The sequence below is a fragment of the Cydia pomonella genome, chromosome 6, assembly GCF_033807575.1.
Source record: "Cydia pomonella isolate Wapato2018A chromosome 6, ilCydPomo1, whole genome shotgun sequence".
NCBI lineage: Eukaryota > Metazoa > Arthropoda > Insecta > Lepidoptera > Tortricidae > Cydia > Cydia pomonella.
The window spans coordinates 3,075,739-3,091,936 of record NC_084708.1 but is presented as its reverse complement, the minus strand read 5'-3'; the positions used below and the strand labels follow the sequence as shown (position 1 = coordinate 3,091,936).

The 16,198-nt window shown below is 37.8% G+C and overlaps 1 protein-coding gene across 1 annotated transcript in view; it reads right to left on the bottom strand.

The window, feature by feature from the left end:
• The window catches only part of LOC133518725 (zwei Ig domain protein zig-8-like), a 698,354-nt gene that overhangs the window by 480,022 nt on the left and 202,134 nt on the right, over nt 1-16,198 (bottom strand). The gene's annotated exons all lie outside the window — the stretch shown is intronic.

Here is a 16,198-nt window from a genome sequence, read left to right as displayed (position 1 = left end):
AGCGAATGCTTCAACAGTGACCCTTAGTGTCCTAATTTTCTCTACTCGACCCAGTCGTTGGTATTTTGACTATTTTGCCACCATTTCAAGGAGAATGCATTTTCGTTTGCCAGCACCCTGGCCTACACTACAATTATAGTATTCCGTTGGATCTACTTCGTCTGCGTGGAATGATGATGATAAATGATAAAAACTAGCTCAATCTTTATCTAAATCGGGTATGTGGTTTGGGTCTATTATAGACTCTGAGGCCGTGCTGCAAAAATGTTTCAGAGCGTTTTCATTCACGCTAGATTTGGCCGATACGCGCCCACAAGTGCTAAAAACGAGCTCACTACTATAAATAAATAAGCCTTTTCTCCAATATGTTCGGAAATGTTCACCTTATTGTAGCAAATATAGTACGGGAAGTTCTTAGTTATGGTCAAACTCAAATTAAGTGTTTTATTTATTTATTTAATCTTTATTGCACAATACAAATACAAATGGCGGACTTAATGCCTTAAGACATTCTCTACCAGTCAACCATTGGGTTAAGTCAGAAAGATTAAGTAGGTGCAGTGTTTTAGCGGACGGGAAGTTTTTTACTTTTTTAAAACATGAATCCACTATTAAAAACGCAAACAGCCAATTATTATAACCGCAGCGCAGGCTGCGTCTACACGACCCGGTCAGCATAATTTCAAGCTCTAGGATAGAGGCGTGTAAGACCGTTGTGTATGATCGTGCGAATACTGCTTAATAAAATCAAAGACTCCATAACTTATATATTTTTTTTTAAGGATCTCATGCGTGCACATACAGCTTATATTGCACAATTACAGAATGGCAGAATAGTTGTGTCTTTAACTTTTAAAAAATAATTAAAAAGGGAAATTGTTTTTGACGTTCTTGATGTGAAGGTTCGATTTTAGTGCTGGTTATTTTACCTGATTGCCTCGCATGTTTGGAGAAAAGCACTATATATGCCTCAGTAGGAACGGCAATTCATGGATTCGTCTTCTTTGTCGGACTCCGCTTCGCGTCGTCAGACAAAATCGAAACTCATCCACGAATTGCCCTTTCCCGGCCTCTACACTAATGTACTATTATAACTGTCTAACAGTGATAACAATATTAAGCATTTCTTTTCCGACGATTGGTTTTTGTAACTTGTCTTTCAACAAAGGCATCTAAAGATTTCCGTTTCTGCCTATCTCTTACGAGCCTCATCCATCCGGCCGGCCACTTTTCTGAGGTCCTCTTCCCAGCAATTCCATTGGCCACCCTGGTTTCTTTCACAACCTATTGGGTACCATTCTGTTATCTTCCTGGTCCTTTTGTCAGTTTTTATTTTTATTTTATCATAATATGCCCTGCCCACTTCCATTTTGGTGTTATTCATACTTTGTTCGCATATTTGAATTTAGATATATCTTTATATTTTTTCTTTTCTATACGTGCTAATAAAACGCTAGTCTGAAACCATCCTCATGTTAAAATCATACATGAACCGGGTTGAAATATTATTCAAATTAAAACTTTATATTGATCATTCAAAACTGATAGCTATCCAATATTTGCTTTCATTGTGCAAACTAATATCGCATATTGCTGTGCAAAAATAAATTTCTAGCGTATGCATTTTTAAAGCTCTCGGTCGTAAAAGTTATATTACAAAACAATAAAAATATAATAGTCTTTACAAAAAAAATCATGATACGTCATAAACTTTTTTGAACACCACGTCGGTGGCAAACAATCATACGACCAAACTGATGGTAAGCAGTTACCGTAGCCTATGGACGCCTGCAACTACAGGGGTGTTACATGCGCGTTGCGAACCCTTTAAAAACCTGCACACTCCTATTTTGAAGAACCCACTGTAGCCCCTCGGGAAAATCTCGGCAGGGAGTTCATTCCACAACCGGAGCATCCGCGGGAGGAAATTCCTCTTAAACCGCATAGTACGCGACCACTTATGTTCATACTGAGCATTTCTGTAATAAAAGACGCACTATTCGGGGCAAAATATCGTAATCGCAGTTTTGATAGCAGATATATGTTTTTTAATGTAATTAATGGCAAGTAATTACCGCCATGTAAGTAAATAACACCAGAGGGAATTCAAATGCATTGCCGGAATTTAAGACGGGAGTACGCCCTTTTCTTGAATTGTAGGTTTACGGTAGGTAGATACCTGAGGGCCTTTCGCCAACATTGAATAATGGAAACCCGCTATCTGTCTCTCTGTCGTACGAATATTCAAGAGCGATAACGTTTTTAAATTTTTCGATGTTGGTAGGCCCACACACATCGAAAGTTCAACACCAGAACCGAAATTGTTAACTCTTAAAACGAGCGCGAAATAGAACCACCTGGACTGGATGTCTTTCGATACCTCCCTGGCAGGAGGTATGAGTGGCCGTGTCCGCCGTTAAGAGGCGACGGCTGTAGCCGGACGCTCCCCACCGATATGGGGAGGTTATTCCACGTCTTTTTATGGACGTGTGTGCTGCTGGTGATGGCCATCTCTTCGCTACCGATCGTTACCCAATCGCACGACCCCTAGCCTCATCCATATCTACATAGGCAGAGTGACTACCGACTAGACCAGACCGATTGTCACACCCTCATGAAGTATGGAACTCTCTCGCAATTGGTCAGTTTTTAGTAAAAACACGAATAAAATATTTTACAAATTTATTTGATACTAGCAAGCCGCCCCGAATTTACACAAAACCTTAACTACGAATACACTTAAACCCTCCTCAAAAATCACCCTATTGATAGGTGAAAACTGCATGAAGATCCGTCTCCCGGGTGAAAACTCGTTTAGTAGTTAACGGCTATGTATGATGGACCCTTGTGGATGTCAGCTGCCGCTCCGTTGGTGGGTTGAAGAATGGCAGTCACCGAAACACGTAAAAAAAATTAGTCATCGCCTCCCGTTTGATACTTTGTCCGATGATAGTTCAGATGCTATTATTAACAAAATCGTCAGCCGGTTGTATCGCGGTGGTAAGAACGTCAGCTGGTCGCATAAACATGTAAAAAATAAGCGCTTTACCTTTTTATGATAGTAAAACAAGATCATAAAATTTAGCATGTAGCATTCCATCAGGCGTTTAAAATAAACGGATTATGCAATTTACACATTACGCATACTTTGAGGACATAAAGTATAATAAGTAAGGCGCGTATTTTTTACATGTTCCACCGCGATACAACCGGCTGATAGTTATTTTTATTTAAAAAAGCATGTATACTATCATTTGACAAAGTATCAACCGTAAGGCGATACATGCTTCTGCACCGCAGTCTAGTAGTTTTAAAGTTTATCGCAAATAACAGACAGACGCGACAGAGGACTTTGTTTTATAAGGTGTAGCGATAGTAATATTCCTTATATATTTGTAGAAAACGACAAGTGCGATTCAAATTCCGAACGGCCGTTCGACACTCATGTAAACAAGCAACCGATCGTTAACCCGACCAGACTTTAAGGGCTCGACACATTATGTAAATGTGGTCCCAATGACATTCGCACAAGGGCACGTTTCCCATAGATAACGTTCGCGGGTCACCGGTCGGGATATTAGGAGTAGCCGAATTCCTTTAAAAAAATGTTCTCGGATTGCTTGTTTAGGGGAAGCGGCTAAGTGGAATGTGTTAGATGGTAACCATTCCGTATTAACAAGTGCTTATTAAATATACTATTAATGTTACTACGGTGATACGAACATTAAGTACTCGAACTGCATTAGATTTGCGTGCACTATCGACATACATACCCGCAATGTCCGTCACGCGCTGACAATATATTCTGATCACTGGCACAATATTGATAGAACTAACAGGCGTATTCTAATTTTGATAAAAGGATAGTTATGTTGACAAGAGGTAAATGTATTTTTCTCAGTATCCCGTTGACCACGTACGCCGTAACGGGTCTAATGGCCCGATTCGAAAAATGAATAAAATACGTTTAAGATTTAGGAAAGATCTTTAAAATATCGATAGCTAAACGACATGTCGAAATTGACGTTTATTTCGATTCCGCTGTGATCCCAATAAAATCTATCTACGATATTTCTAACGTCAAAGTGACATTGGTTGCCCTAATCGAGCTGCTTCTGTTAATTATACGACTTACAAACGATATCTAAATGAAAACTTATCTAAACCAGAACTTATCGTTATCGTATCTCATTCTTTGAATCGGGCTGTAAAACGTCAGAATTTATTTTAAATTCATTATTCGCGATATAATAACAGGCCTTTTCATCTGCGTGAGATGTTTTAAGCAGCATCCTGGTAACGACACTTGCGTTCGTGGCTGTATAGCCCTATGCGAGAGAGAATCCCACGTCCACACACGCGGCAGGTGTATGCTTGCCCAGGTGGGCGAGGGTTGGAGGCCTGCTCGTGGCGCCTCATACGTTTCTCTCTTAAAGAGGTAAACCAAGCATCGTCGTGTGTGGCTTGACCATCGTGAATAGCACGACGCCATACGGGTCGGTCTTCGGCCAGTTTTTGCCATTGGTTACATGTGATATTAAAAGCTATATTTAATATAGCATGTGATATTCGCGATATACCAATAAGATTTATTTTATGACAAACAATCGCCGAAGACAATATTTCATGTAGAATTCTTACTTTGAATTAGAATCATACGCAAGCGATAACTTACTTTCAGTTAACGTCATCGCATATATTATGACGGTTAGAGTTCAGACAGCAGACGAGGAAATAAAGGGCAATGCCTCAATATGAGTGTAATAGGGTAATTCCGACCCGCCGATAATTCGCAACGGGCACTAAGGTTAATGGCCGTGGGGCTTGTACTCGGCAAGTTCCTGTAATCGTCCGTTTGACCCTTTTTCGATGACTTCTAAAGGCTGATTGAGGTTGTGTTGTTTAATGATTCTCTTTGTTTTTGGAAAGGGATGTAATCCTTGCCTTGATGTTCGTTAGGTACTTCGATCGATAGCTTTTTCATCACACTTGCTCGAAAAAGATTATATTTCATGCAGGTGTACTGTAGGACAAAGGGCTATTTTGTTCCCGCGGGAGTTAAGGATTGTGAAAAAAAGCTATAACTCCCTAGGCAGTAGCTTTTTTTAATTATGTCACTGATTCGTACAAAACAAATAGAATAAATGAGTTATACTTATAAAATACTGACGTTTATAATTTAATATTTTTGTTTGTGTTTAAAATTATTTAATTTGATTAATTTAAAAGCCTATTAAAATATTTTTACATAATTTCCAATCGTGGCTGAATACAGAATAGGTCTGTGCCTTCGATGCCTAACCTGTCAAGAAATTACAAAATGGCGGACGAATATTTGATATGTCACCGTATTTAAGAATTATTTCGCTTATAATAATTTTCGCTTATAATAATAATTTTGTTTTTTCTTCGCAAGTGTGATGAAAAACATTGTGTGTAACTCCGGGGGTAAGAATATTGCAAACTCGGGTCTTTAATTCCCTCCAGCCTGCGGCTGTTGGGAATTACCCTCCTCGCTTCCAAAGTTTCACTTACCCCCCTCGTTGCACAATGTACTATTATAGTATGAGTTAAGGTACCATGTCGGAACCTGACCGCAGATGCCATTGAAAAAAAAAAACATTTAAAACAATTGAAATTGCATTAGCGTTTAATAGTTCCTGAAATTCCTTTTCTTGTATTGTTATAACATGCCTTTATACAAAGTTTTAAGTCCCTTACCCATAAAAACGTTCAATCATGATACCAACTTTCAACCCCTTTTTACCACTACTTAGGTGATGAATTTTCAAACACTTTGAATGTACTTCTATTATTATACTAAATTACCTTATTACGAAGTTTCAAGTTCCTAGCTTAAAATTAAACATGTACAACATACAAACTGGTATTCCCTTTTTAACCCCCTTAGGGGTTGAATTTTTCAAAATTCTTGTCTCGTAAACATTCTAAACGTAAACTCATGTGCAAAATGCAACTTCCTAGCTTTCGTAGTTTCGGCTATCTCATAATCATGATGGTACAATACTCATAGGGAAAATTTATGTGGTTCTGGGAGATGGCTGGGCCTCTCCAATTGGTCTGGTTACTTACAAAATGTTTTATAATAGTTCCCTGAGTATCAAAAGGATCAAGAGTAACAATATAATATCTTTTGTAATATTTCACACCATATATTCAGAAAAACAACTCAATACTGGAATTACACTTTATTCAACTGCCACTTAAACTAGCACTTCCACTAAGGTATAATACTTTTTGGTACCATAGAATACAACCAGTTGTTAACACTACGGCAGTCTAGCAAAGAATGACCTGTCAGCCCACTGTTCGGTCCTTTTAAAACCTCCGCTCGGTCACGCCATCTCTCGGCGTGTACTCAATGTTACCGATATTGACATTAAATTGGCGCGTTTTGTTAATATTACCACAAAATACATCAACATTAATCACGAAACCCAACACTTTATACTTAGAATTTTCAATAAATATATACATAACGTAAGTTTTTTATTTGGTGAATACAATTTAACAATTTCGATGTATTTATTTCATTAGACAACAATGGCCCTTTCTTCTTAAGAATGAATCAGACCGGCCTGGGGCCGGGCCGTTCGCTTCGTTACACTTCGTTTTCTATAAAAAGCATTACGAGATCACCGATCACCCGTCATAGAAAACGAAGTATCGGACGCCCCGGCATTTCAATTGTTATGTAATCAACAATTTAATCCGCCCAAACAAAATTCACAATTATGACCCCTCGTATTATTGGCTAACTTTTAATTGGTTCGTCTAAAAGGTATTGAATAACACACGGAAAATGGATTAAGGCTTAATTCGATCTAGATTAGGAGCGTAATTCTGAATTTACAATTTGTCATGGTTTTGATAAAAAATATGGGACAATCTTACACAAATTCAAAGTATACTCTTAAAGCCCAAATCTATGTTGGACAAATAAATAATTTTGTATTTTTTTTTTGTATTTGAAAGGCTTGACTAGTACATTGACATATGGGTATCTAAGAACGGGCCTTACGGGCACGTACGAATTCGAGCCAATCGTGCAGTCTAACGCAACTAGTGGAATGACTTCATAAGTCCATACTTGTAGATTGAAATGAGAATTTTCTGTTTTTTGACGATAACTTTTTATTCTCCTAATAAAATTTTATGAAATTTAGTAAGGATTTTGGGATTTGTTCAGGACTATCCCATCTAAATTTTACGATTGTTTGTCAACACCATAAAAAGTTACCAATGAAAGACAGAATATTCTCATGTCCAATTAATTACATTTATGGCGTTATTTCCAACAGTGCGCCATGTACCCAGTGTGCCATGCGTCACAGACGGGTGGGCAAACCTGGGCTATTCGGTGATCTTGGTTATTCAGTGATAGTCAGTTTTATTGTCTTTTAGCCGAGTTGCCCTCTAATTTTATTGCTTAAAACGGTGTCTAAGAAATAGCACGAATGTGGCTAATGTGGTGTAATATGGTTCCAAGTCATAAAATTACCAGGTAACTTGGCTAAAAGACAATAAAACTGATTATCACCGAATAACTATGTATCACCAAATAGCCAAGGTTTGCCCTACTTAATGATCAGGGGTCGTACAAAAAGTGCGGATGACGTCAAACCACTTATGGGTGATTTCAAATAGTATTTTTGATTTTCATAAACAATTATCACTTATCATTTATCAACCTCTTTATTAAACGATATCGCCACTTGAAATGAGTAAGTACGTTTTTGACTGACACATTGTCAATCAGATGAACAATAAATTGCCTTCGTTATTGTTTAGCTATTGTATCTTCACGATTATATTTAGCTAAAATTTATATTTACTAATGTATAAGAAAACCCTCTAAAATTTCATCTTTACTCGAATATTGTGGCAATCCCACAGACTTGTTCTAACTAATTTCAAATAATTATACCTTATGGTAACAAGTTTCGTGAAATTTATTTTATTCACTACATCACCCTACCACCTGTATTATTAATTCCATGGATTTATTTACGATTATTTTTGTTACTACATCTCACACGGAAGTTTAAATACAAACTCAAACATCATCCTGTGTGCAAGATTACGTCATTTTTACGTCATCCGCACTTTTTGTCCGACCCCTGTTAATGATTCTCCGACGATTTTTTAACAGATTATCGATTCGCAGACAACGTTTCGCCGAACATCGTTTCGCATTTGTAGATGCAACTTTTCACGCAGCAAAAATAGTAGGTCAAGTTTCAGGTTGTCACCCGAAATTCGGCATCCAACTTTTAATTGGTTACATTGTATGAAATGTATTGAATAACACACGCAACGCGGATCAAGCTTTAATTCAATCGAGATTAGAGAGAAAAATACAAACAAAGCCAACAAAGGCGGGACGGCTGTGCTTATCTTCTTTGTTCAATTGTCGGCGCTAAATTGTAAAGGAAAACAGCACTTTTAGTTCTAAAATAAACGCGAAAGTTTGTTATCTTAGCATAGTGTGTTTGCAGAGAATATAAGCAAAAACTACCTACGTGACTACGGTGTTCGGAGAATACTGATTAGACACGGATAATGAACTGTCGCCTCGGTGTTTGTGAACCGATACGACCTTCAAGAAAAGAACGTACTCCCATATTAAAGGCAACGCACTATTACTATCATACGGCTTTATTTAAAAACAAATTAAATTTACTGAGGTTAAACAAAAGTTTGTGTAGATACATCTATAGCTTAATATCTAGGTTTGACAACCAATCCCTGGCATTCATGCAGATCTTTCATGCCTCCCGAAAAACGTCTCCTTAGTCCTGAGGCATTCCTCCACAATGTGCTTAGTTGTTTGTTCTAGTAGTGGCAGTCATAGTTTGGTGAGGGCTTGTAGGCCCGTTTTTAGTGATCTTTATGTGTCCATGGGCGACGATATTTGCTATCGATTAGACGATCTGTGTCTTCGTTTGCCTCGTAGATCATTAAAACGCTGCTTATCAAAACTGTCATGTAAAATACACTTTTCATTAAAAGTTAACCTTAACTTTTGATTACACGTACCCTATTGAAATGTAATGTGGAAAGTTAAGTAGCAAAACTAAGTTTTTAAAGCCCTTAATATACTTTACTTATCAGATATCTGGGAGAACTCCTAAGTGTTATAAGAAGTATTAAATTTTACGTTTTAACTTGGAAAGTTACTCGGATTACTATAGTTTAACATGTGAATAAATTAAATAAGGATCCATTTGTGCATGATAACATGTAAATATACTTTAGCGTTAAAGTTTTGGAATATACATTATGATAAAACAATGTTGTTTTGTAATACGGGGTATTTTATGGCAGTAAAAGCGCCTTATCTTATACCTTTAAACGAGCAATTCTTGTATATATATATATATATATATATATATATATATATATTTCCGGGATCTCGGAAACGGCTCTAACGATTTTGCTGAAATTTGGTATATGGGGGTTTTTGGGGGTAAACAATCGATCTAGATTAGTCTTATGTTTGGGAAAACGCGTGTTTTCGAGTTTTCATGCGTTTTTCTTTCGACGCAGAATATGGTCGCTAATTTCGTGTTGCCGGCCACTGTCCGTCTGGTCCAGCGGGTTAAGACGCGGACTGCTAAACGAGTGTTTCGGGTTCGAATCTCGCCCGGTGACTAACTTTTGTTTTTTTTTTATATGTTCAAGTTTATATATAGTTTTTTTAATTTTTATTGTTTTAGACAAGTTTAATTTAGTAAAAAAATTTAGTTAAGATTATCACCTATACACCACCATATTACAATAAATAGTTATAACCGAGCAAAGCTCGGTCGCCCAGGTACTTATTATTTATCCATAAACTTGTCTTACAAAACTAGTATTAATCATAACTTTTATTCGTTGTTAAATCAGTAGCTATTTAAATAAAAGTTACTTTCACTTTAACCCGGCAGTAGTGATGTTCATGGTTACTTTTATCAAGCGTGACATGACATGTATATAAGAAAAGAGAGTACTGCCATCTTAAGGGCCGGCAACCTCCAACCGCCTACACCCTGCAACTGCAACCTCCTGGTGTTGCAGGTGTTTATGGGGATTATTGCTCAGACGATTCGTCTGCTCGTCTCCTGTTCATAAAAACCGCGCTGTTTATCTAAATGAATGGGCTGTGATGTTACCCGTTGACAGATTTGGGGCCCTAACGCTAACTTTTAATAAGGCTTAATTTGTGATAAAAAATAATATAGAACATTCTGTGTACAGATTGACTAAGTCTTGTGTAAGAAGGCTTGTGTTGTGGATACTCAGACAACGATATATACAATATATTCATACTTAAATATCCATGACTCAGAAATACATATTTTTGCTCATCACACAAATAAATGCCTTTACCGGGATTCGAACCAAGGACCATCGGCTACATAGGCAGGGTCACCCACTAGGCCTGACCGGTCGTAAATAAAGTCTTCTCGAATTTGTATGATGAAAGCTATTTTTTCCTGAGTGATGGGTATCTCCTATGTATATATGAATTTCGCTATATAAGTAAAGCCCGACCAGAAATATTATGATCATTGTCAAGAGGGCGCTGTTATTCTCATGTATATGCTGGCAGTTCAGTTTAATATGCAAAATGTAGTTCAAATGAAATTCCGCAATATGGCGCGTGATCATATATTACTGGTCAGGTTTTATGAACATCGTCACTTAGTACCCATAGTACAAGCTTTAGGGCTAGGTCGATCCGCATTGATTATCCGCAAATATTATTTGTTCCGAAATATAATTTTAACTTTATAACTTTATTTCAAGGTTCCAAATTTAAAATCAAATCTAAAGATTCTGGGGCTTAAGAGGATAAATAGCTCTTATCTGTGCCAAGTTAATTAAAATGCTACAGCTGTGCAGGCTAAAGGGTGCAAACAAATGGCCCAAAGTGAAGCAAAGTCATCGACATCCGTCAAAGTCTTTTGCCCATGATACTTCGGTAAAAGTACATATTGACACCAGTATTGTAACTGGAAACAATCTTCTTCTCCCTCGCGTTGTCCCGGCATTTTGCCTCGGCTCATGGGAGCCTGGGGTCCGCTTGACAACTAATCCCAAGATTTGGCGTAGGCACTAGTTTTTACGAAAGCAACTGCCATCTGACCTTCCAACCCAGAGGGTAAACTAGGCCTTGTTGGGATTAGTCCGGTTTCCTCACGATGTTTTCCTTCACCGAAAAGCGACTGGCAAATATCAAATGATGCGGGTTTGAACCCGCGACCTCCGGATTGCAAGTCGCACGCTCATACCGCTAGGCCACCAGCGCTTGTAACTGGAAACAATAACATAATTAAAAAATATTATTTTTTTACAGTTATTTTACTTTTCACACTTCTATGTCATTTTACATTGTATAGGTAGTTAAAATTAAATTATCTGTGTATCACTTTGTTTTATATGGTTGCTTGCCTGAAATAAAATCAATTTATTTTATTTATTTTGAACCCGCAACCTCTGCAATCCATGCATTGCTCTAAACCGATTAAACTACCGAAGCCTACGCCTACCAGAACTTCGCAAATCTTTCCATTCCTTCCCTTATGTATATACGCCTACTGCAGAGGTTGCGGGTTCAAGTCCTGCCGGCAGCATGAATTTTTAAATATTTTTCCAATTCAATTATTTGTTGAAAATCACATTTTCTAAATATCGTCCTTCGCTGTGTACGCACTTCTCCAATCTTTTCCATTATATATTCCGAAATTATTGCTAAACTCACACATAGCGGTACTAAAGTAAAAAAAATCCTTTGGTTGGATACGCTTCAGTAGCACATGCACGCTGCTCTGCTAGCCAGCGATCTATTGTCACTAAGGTCTGCAACAATCAAAAAATTAAAACACCCTCCCCCCTCACCTGTGTCTCCACGCAAATTTTAAATCAGACATCTACCGCCAGTCTGCCTGTATTAATACGTTATTTGATATTAAAATGCTGTTTATATCTTGACTGTAAAGATTGAAGCTACGCGATAAAGATTGTTAATAAATATGAGAGGCAATTTTTTATCAAATTTTCTCTAATATATTTTGGATGCGTACCTTGGAAGACATTTATTTCAAGGTGGGATGACGTTTTACTTTCAGTGAAGACAAATGGACCAACAAAAAAATATTGAAGTATCATTAATATCACATTGGGGCAGTTTTCTTAAATTAGGTAATTAAATCCGTGCAGTTTTCAAAGTGGTGAAATGTGGGTTCAAGCCCAGTGCGTATCAGTATGTGTGTTTCTGGTTATTTTTGTGCGACAAATTACTTAGTTGTTTTTTTAAGAACAGGGTTTTTAGAATGATTTCTAAAAAACCCGCAAATATCTAAAAAAAATCAAATGTGTGTGTTAATTGATTGAGCAAGAGCAAAGATTATTGTTATAGCTTGGTCAAAAAATCTTTAGGTTAAGACAATTCTGATCACCTTATCATGCTTATCATGCTGTGCATGGAGGCAAGACATTAGCTGATAACTTGATCAGAATCAATAGTTATACGAAATTTCGTGTATTTTCAGTTTTTTTTCCCGTGGATCTTTGCGAGATCTACAGGTCTCAGAGCCACTAGTTGATATAAGGCTAATGTTCGTTCCGGGCTAGCGAGAGAGATGGCGATAGTTAGAAGGTCGAACCATACTGTTCTACCTTAGGCATGGACAGAGGGGGCGCCATAAGGCTTCAGTAATAAATGCATATACTTGGAAAATTCGACCTATGCCACTGTGATCCCGGTGGCCGAATGGCTCAGGCACCTGCTACGATAGCAGAGGACGCTGGTTCGATTTCACCCTGGGCCACTGGAGGTCTTGGTCACTTTTTTTAATATATGATATTTATTTCAGTTTATAATTGATATAGAAGTGATTCTAATTTGAAATAAATTAATTTGTTCTAATACTTCTAATAGTATAAATTTAAATGAACCCTTTATTTAATAAAATTAAACCTAATTTAAAAAAAATTGGTAGCTGTCGTTGCCATCAACAATCACCTTTATCAACTGGCAAAACAGACCGTTGACCTACTTTCAAGAAATATTACCGCACCAAAGGAATTCTCTAAACTTACATTTGCACCTCGACCGGCCGGCAAAGTTTGTCAATGAAAGACTCCATTATCAGGTAATTCCGGAAATTGGGTAGATTTGTAGCCGTAAATCGAAGGCTAACGCGCCAGACCTCTAGGCCTGGCCACGGCGATACACTGACACACTTTCTTTCTTTCTCGAATTTTCGGATCCAATCTCCGCCGGCCTTCAAGTATAGGAACCTACAAAAAAAGACAGTACTCCTTTAACTACCTATCTGAAACCTCCGGCAACGCACTTGCATCCCCAGATATTGCAGGAGTATTGCAGGTATCATGAGCAACGGTAATTATAAATACATACATATATATAATCACGCCTATTTGCCAGCGGGGCAGGCAAACATGAATTAATGAATTATTGAATTTACCTATATTTTTAAATAACAAACAACTGAGATAATAAAATACCAAATCCTCGACCTGCTTTCAAGAAAGATAACCGCTCCAAAGCCAAGACTTCTCCAAACCTACATTTGCATCTCGGCCGCGCAAAGTTTGCCCGAAAGAGTCGGTATCAGAAGTATAAAGTTCCGCTGTCAGATGCATGCAAACATTTGGAAAGCAAACTCGACTGAAAGTTGCCGGTCCTGCTGGACCAGGGGTTTAATTCCGATTGCTAAACTAGCTGATGAGTCAAACGACCAAGGCGGCCAGTTAATATATGAGATTGTGTGCGAAAAATCGTAGAAGTTGTAGATGGCAATCTAAAAGCGATTAAATATCGGAAAAAACTATTAACAATAAAAACTCGTCATGATCGAATTATCATTTTTTTATATAATCTTAATCTTTTTATATAATATAATAAAGGCCCGCGAGAGGAATGGGAATTGATTGTCAGGTACTCTGGGTAAAGTGAACTTAGAACTTATGCTGTACTGAGGGGAGTGACTGACTTATTGAGTTAGTAGCCCACTTTGACAACTATTGGTAAAACAGTAGAAGAAAATATTTGTAAGCAATATGTATAATGATCATGAAAATATTCATTATTAATAATAGCTCCTCAAAAGCCGTTTAATTAAGTGTCCTGTCATTTTGACATTGACATTTCTGTTTATTAGATATTGGCTGGAAAACCTAACTTGCTTAAGAAACATGGACAAATCGCCAAACGTGAACTAAGCGCCGTTTAAGAGTTCCGTTCTGATCATCATCAGTAGTTCCACTTCATCAAACGTTACTTGTTTTAAAGTAAACGCTTGATTTGCTGATAACAATGTAAAAATTAAGATTTGAGGAGTTCCCTCGATTCCTTATGGATCCCGTCATCAGAACTGGGTTTTAACAAAATAGGTCTAATATGTATGTATGTAGACTTTCAATCAAAAAATTATTTTCTATGTCAGTCGAGAAATGACGGAGTTATGATAATAAACTTATAAAAAATCATACAACCGAATCGACAACCGACCTTTTGAAATCTTGAAGTCAGTTAAAAACGCAACTCTATCTCAACTATTATCACCTACCATGTATATTTTCATCCTTTCAACAAAACAATACGACATCAGTAAGATAACGTAGATTGATACCGAGAGGCCGATTCTAATTTGACAATATCATATGGTTTTCAATTTATTTTGACACGACCTTGACGCGTGCACCGCTACACCAATCAGCGCGAGCCTTTAAAGGTCACTCTCGGATTCAGACTCCGCAAATATCAAAAATAATATAAATTTCTCGATAGTAAGCATTATCTCGGCAGCAGTATTGCAACGCCACATTTCTGCCGACTGTTTTCTTGTTTCTTCTTTTCATTCTGTTACCCCCTGCTGGGATGTAGGGCTCGAACCATTTTCTTCCTCTGACTCCGGTCCTGGGCAGCAGACCACCCGACCGACCCGACTGGCCGACTATTTTAGGTACTAGGCACTGCAAATGTTAGAATCGATGTTGCTGCCCGGATTCTTGATATTTGCGGTAGCAATGCAGTCGGCCGGAACGTCAAGCTGCAATACTGCTGCAGTAATGCTGGTGTAATCTGATTGAACGCCAGCACGAAATGAAACCAGGAGTCATCTCATAGGATTACTCACTCACATTTATCAGTGCGCGTGTGATACCAAATGGAAAGACTGAAGGTAGTATCGCGTAGGAACTCGCCGCTGCCCCACGCCCTTTCACTGCTCAATGCACTCCTGGCATCGGCGCCTGAATGCGACCTATTTGCGTGGCGATGGTCGGCAGTGTATAGTGAATGCTTGAGATTCTGTGAGGCGATGGATACTAGGTGCTCAACTGTTCCAATTTAATTTGTCAATACGCTATTATTGTAATTATTATTGCTGTTAGTCTATGTTTCGTGACGCATTCGTTCAATTGTACCTATAATCATTTCAATGTAAACATTTTTATCAATAAAAAGAAAAACGATTAAAACCTTGTCAGATTTTGAAAACAGAATTGGTCTCCGAATGTTGTGTCTCCGGAGTGCAATGTCATCAATACGATAAAATATTGCCATTGTGGTTCCGCCGGTCTCCGCGCTATTGAGAACGGGAGAAACAATTCATTGTCGTGTACCGATAGATAATGCGAAGTATAAATGGGTTATTTGATAGATTTGTCTCCATTTGATATGTTCCCAATATGGATACAACGTGATACTTTTACACTACCACATATATTGAACAATATTACGTCAACATTATTTATTTATTATGCGATTTAAGGTTGTATTTGTATTCGCGTTTGTGATTTTATTGTTGTTTAGGCTAAAATTTCTAGGGAATTCTGACGAAAAGACGAACAGTAGAACACACATAAACGAACAAATTACACTTCTCACCACTTGTCCGTTCAAAACCGCCAAACATACGGAATCACCCATTTTCCAGCCCTCGTCCAGCAATGATTTTCCTGGCCGCCATATCTTTAGTATTCCGTTTCGCAAATTAATATTGACATTGTGCGCTGCAAAATGATTGCGACCGGGAATTTAATAACAATGTCGTAAACAACGAAATATTTCCCTTGTAATTTCTCTGTTTTGTATGGAGAACGTTCTGGCTCGAGAATATTCCCCATAGTAGACAGAGAACGTTCTCGAGAACGGCACAAC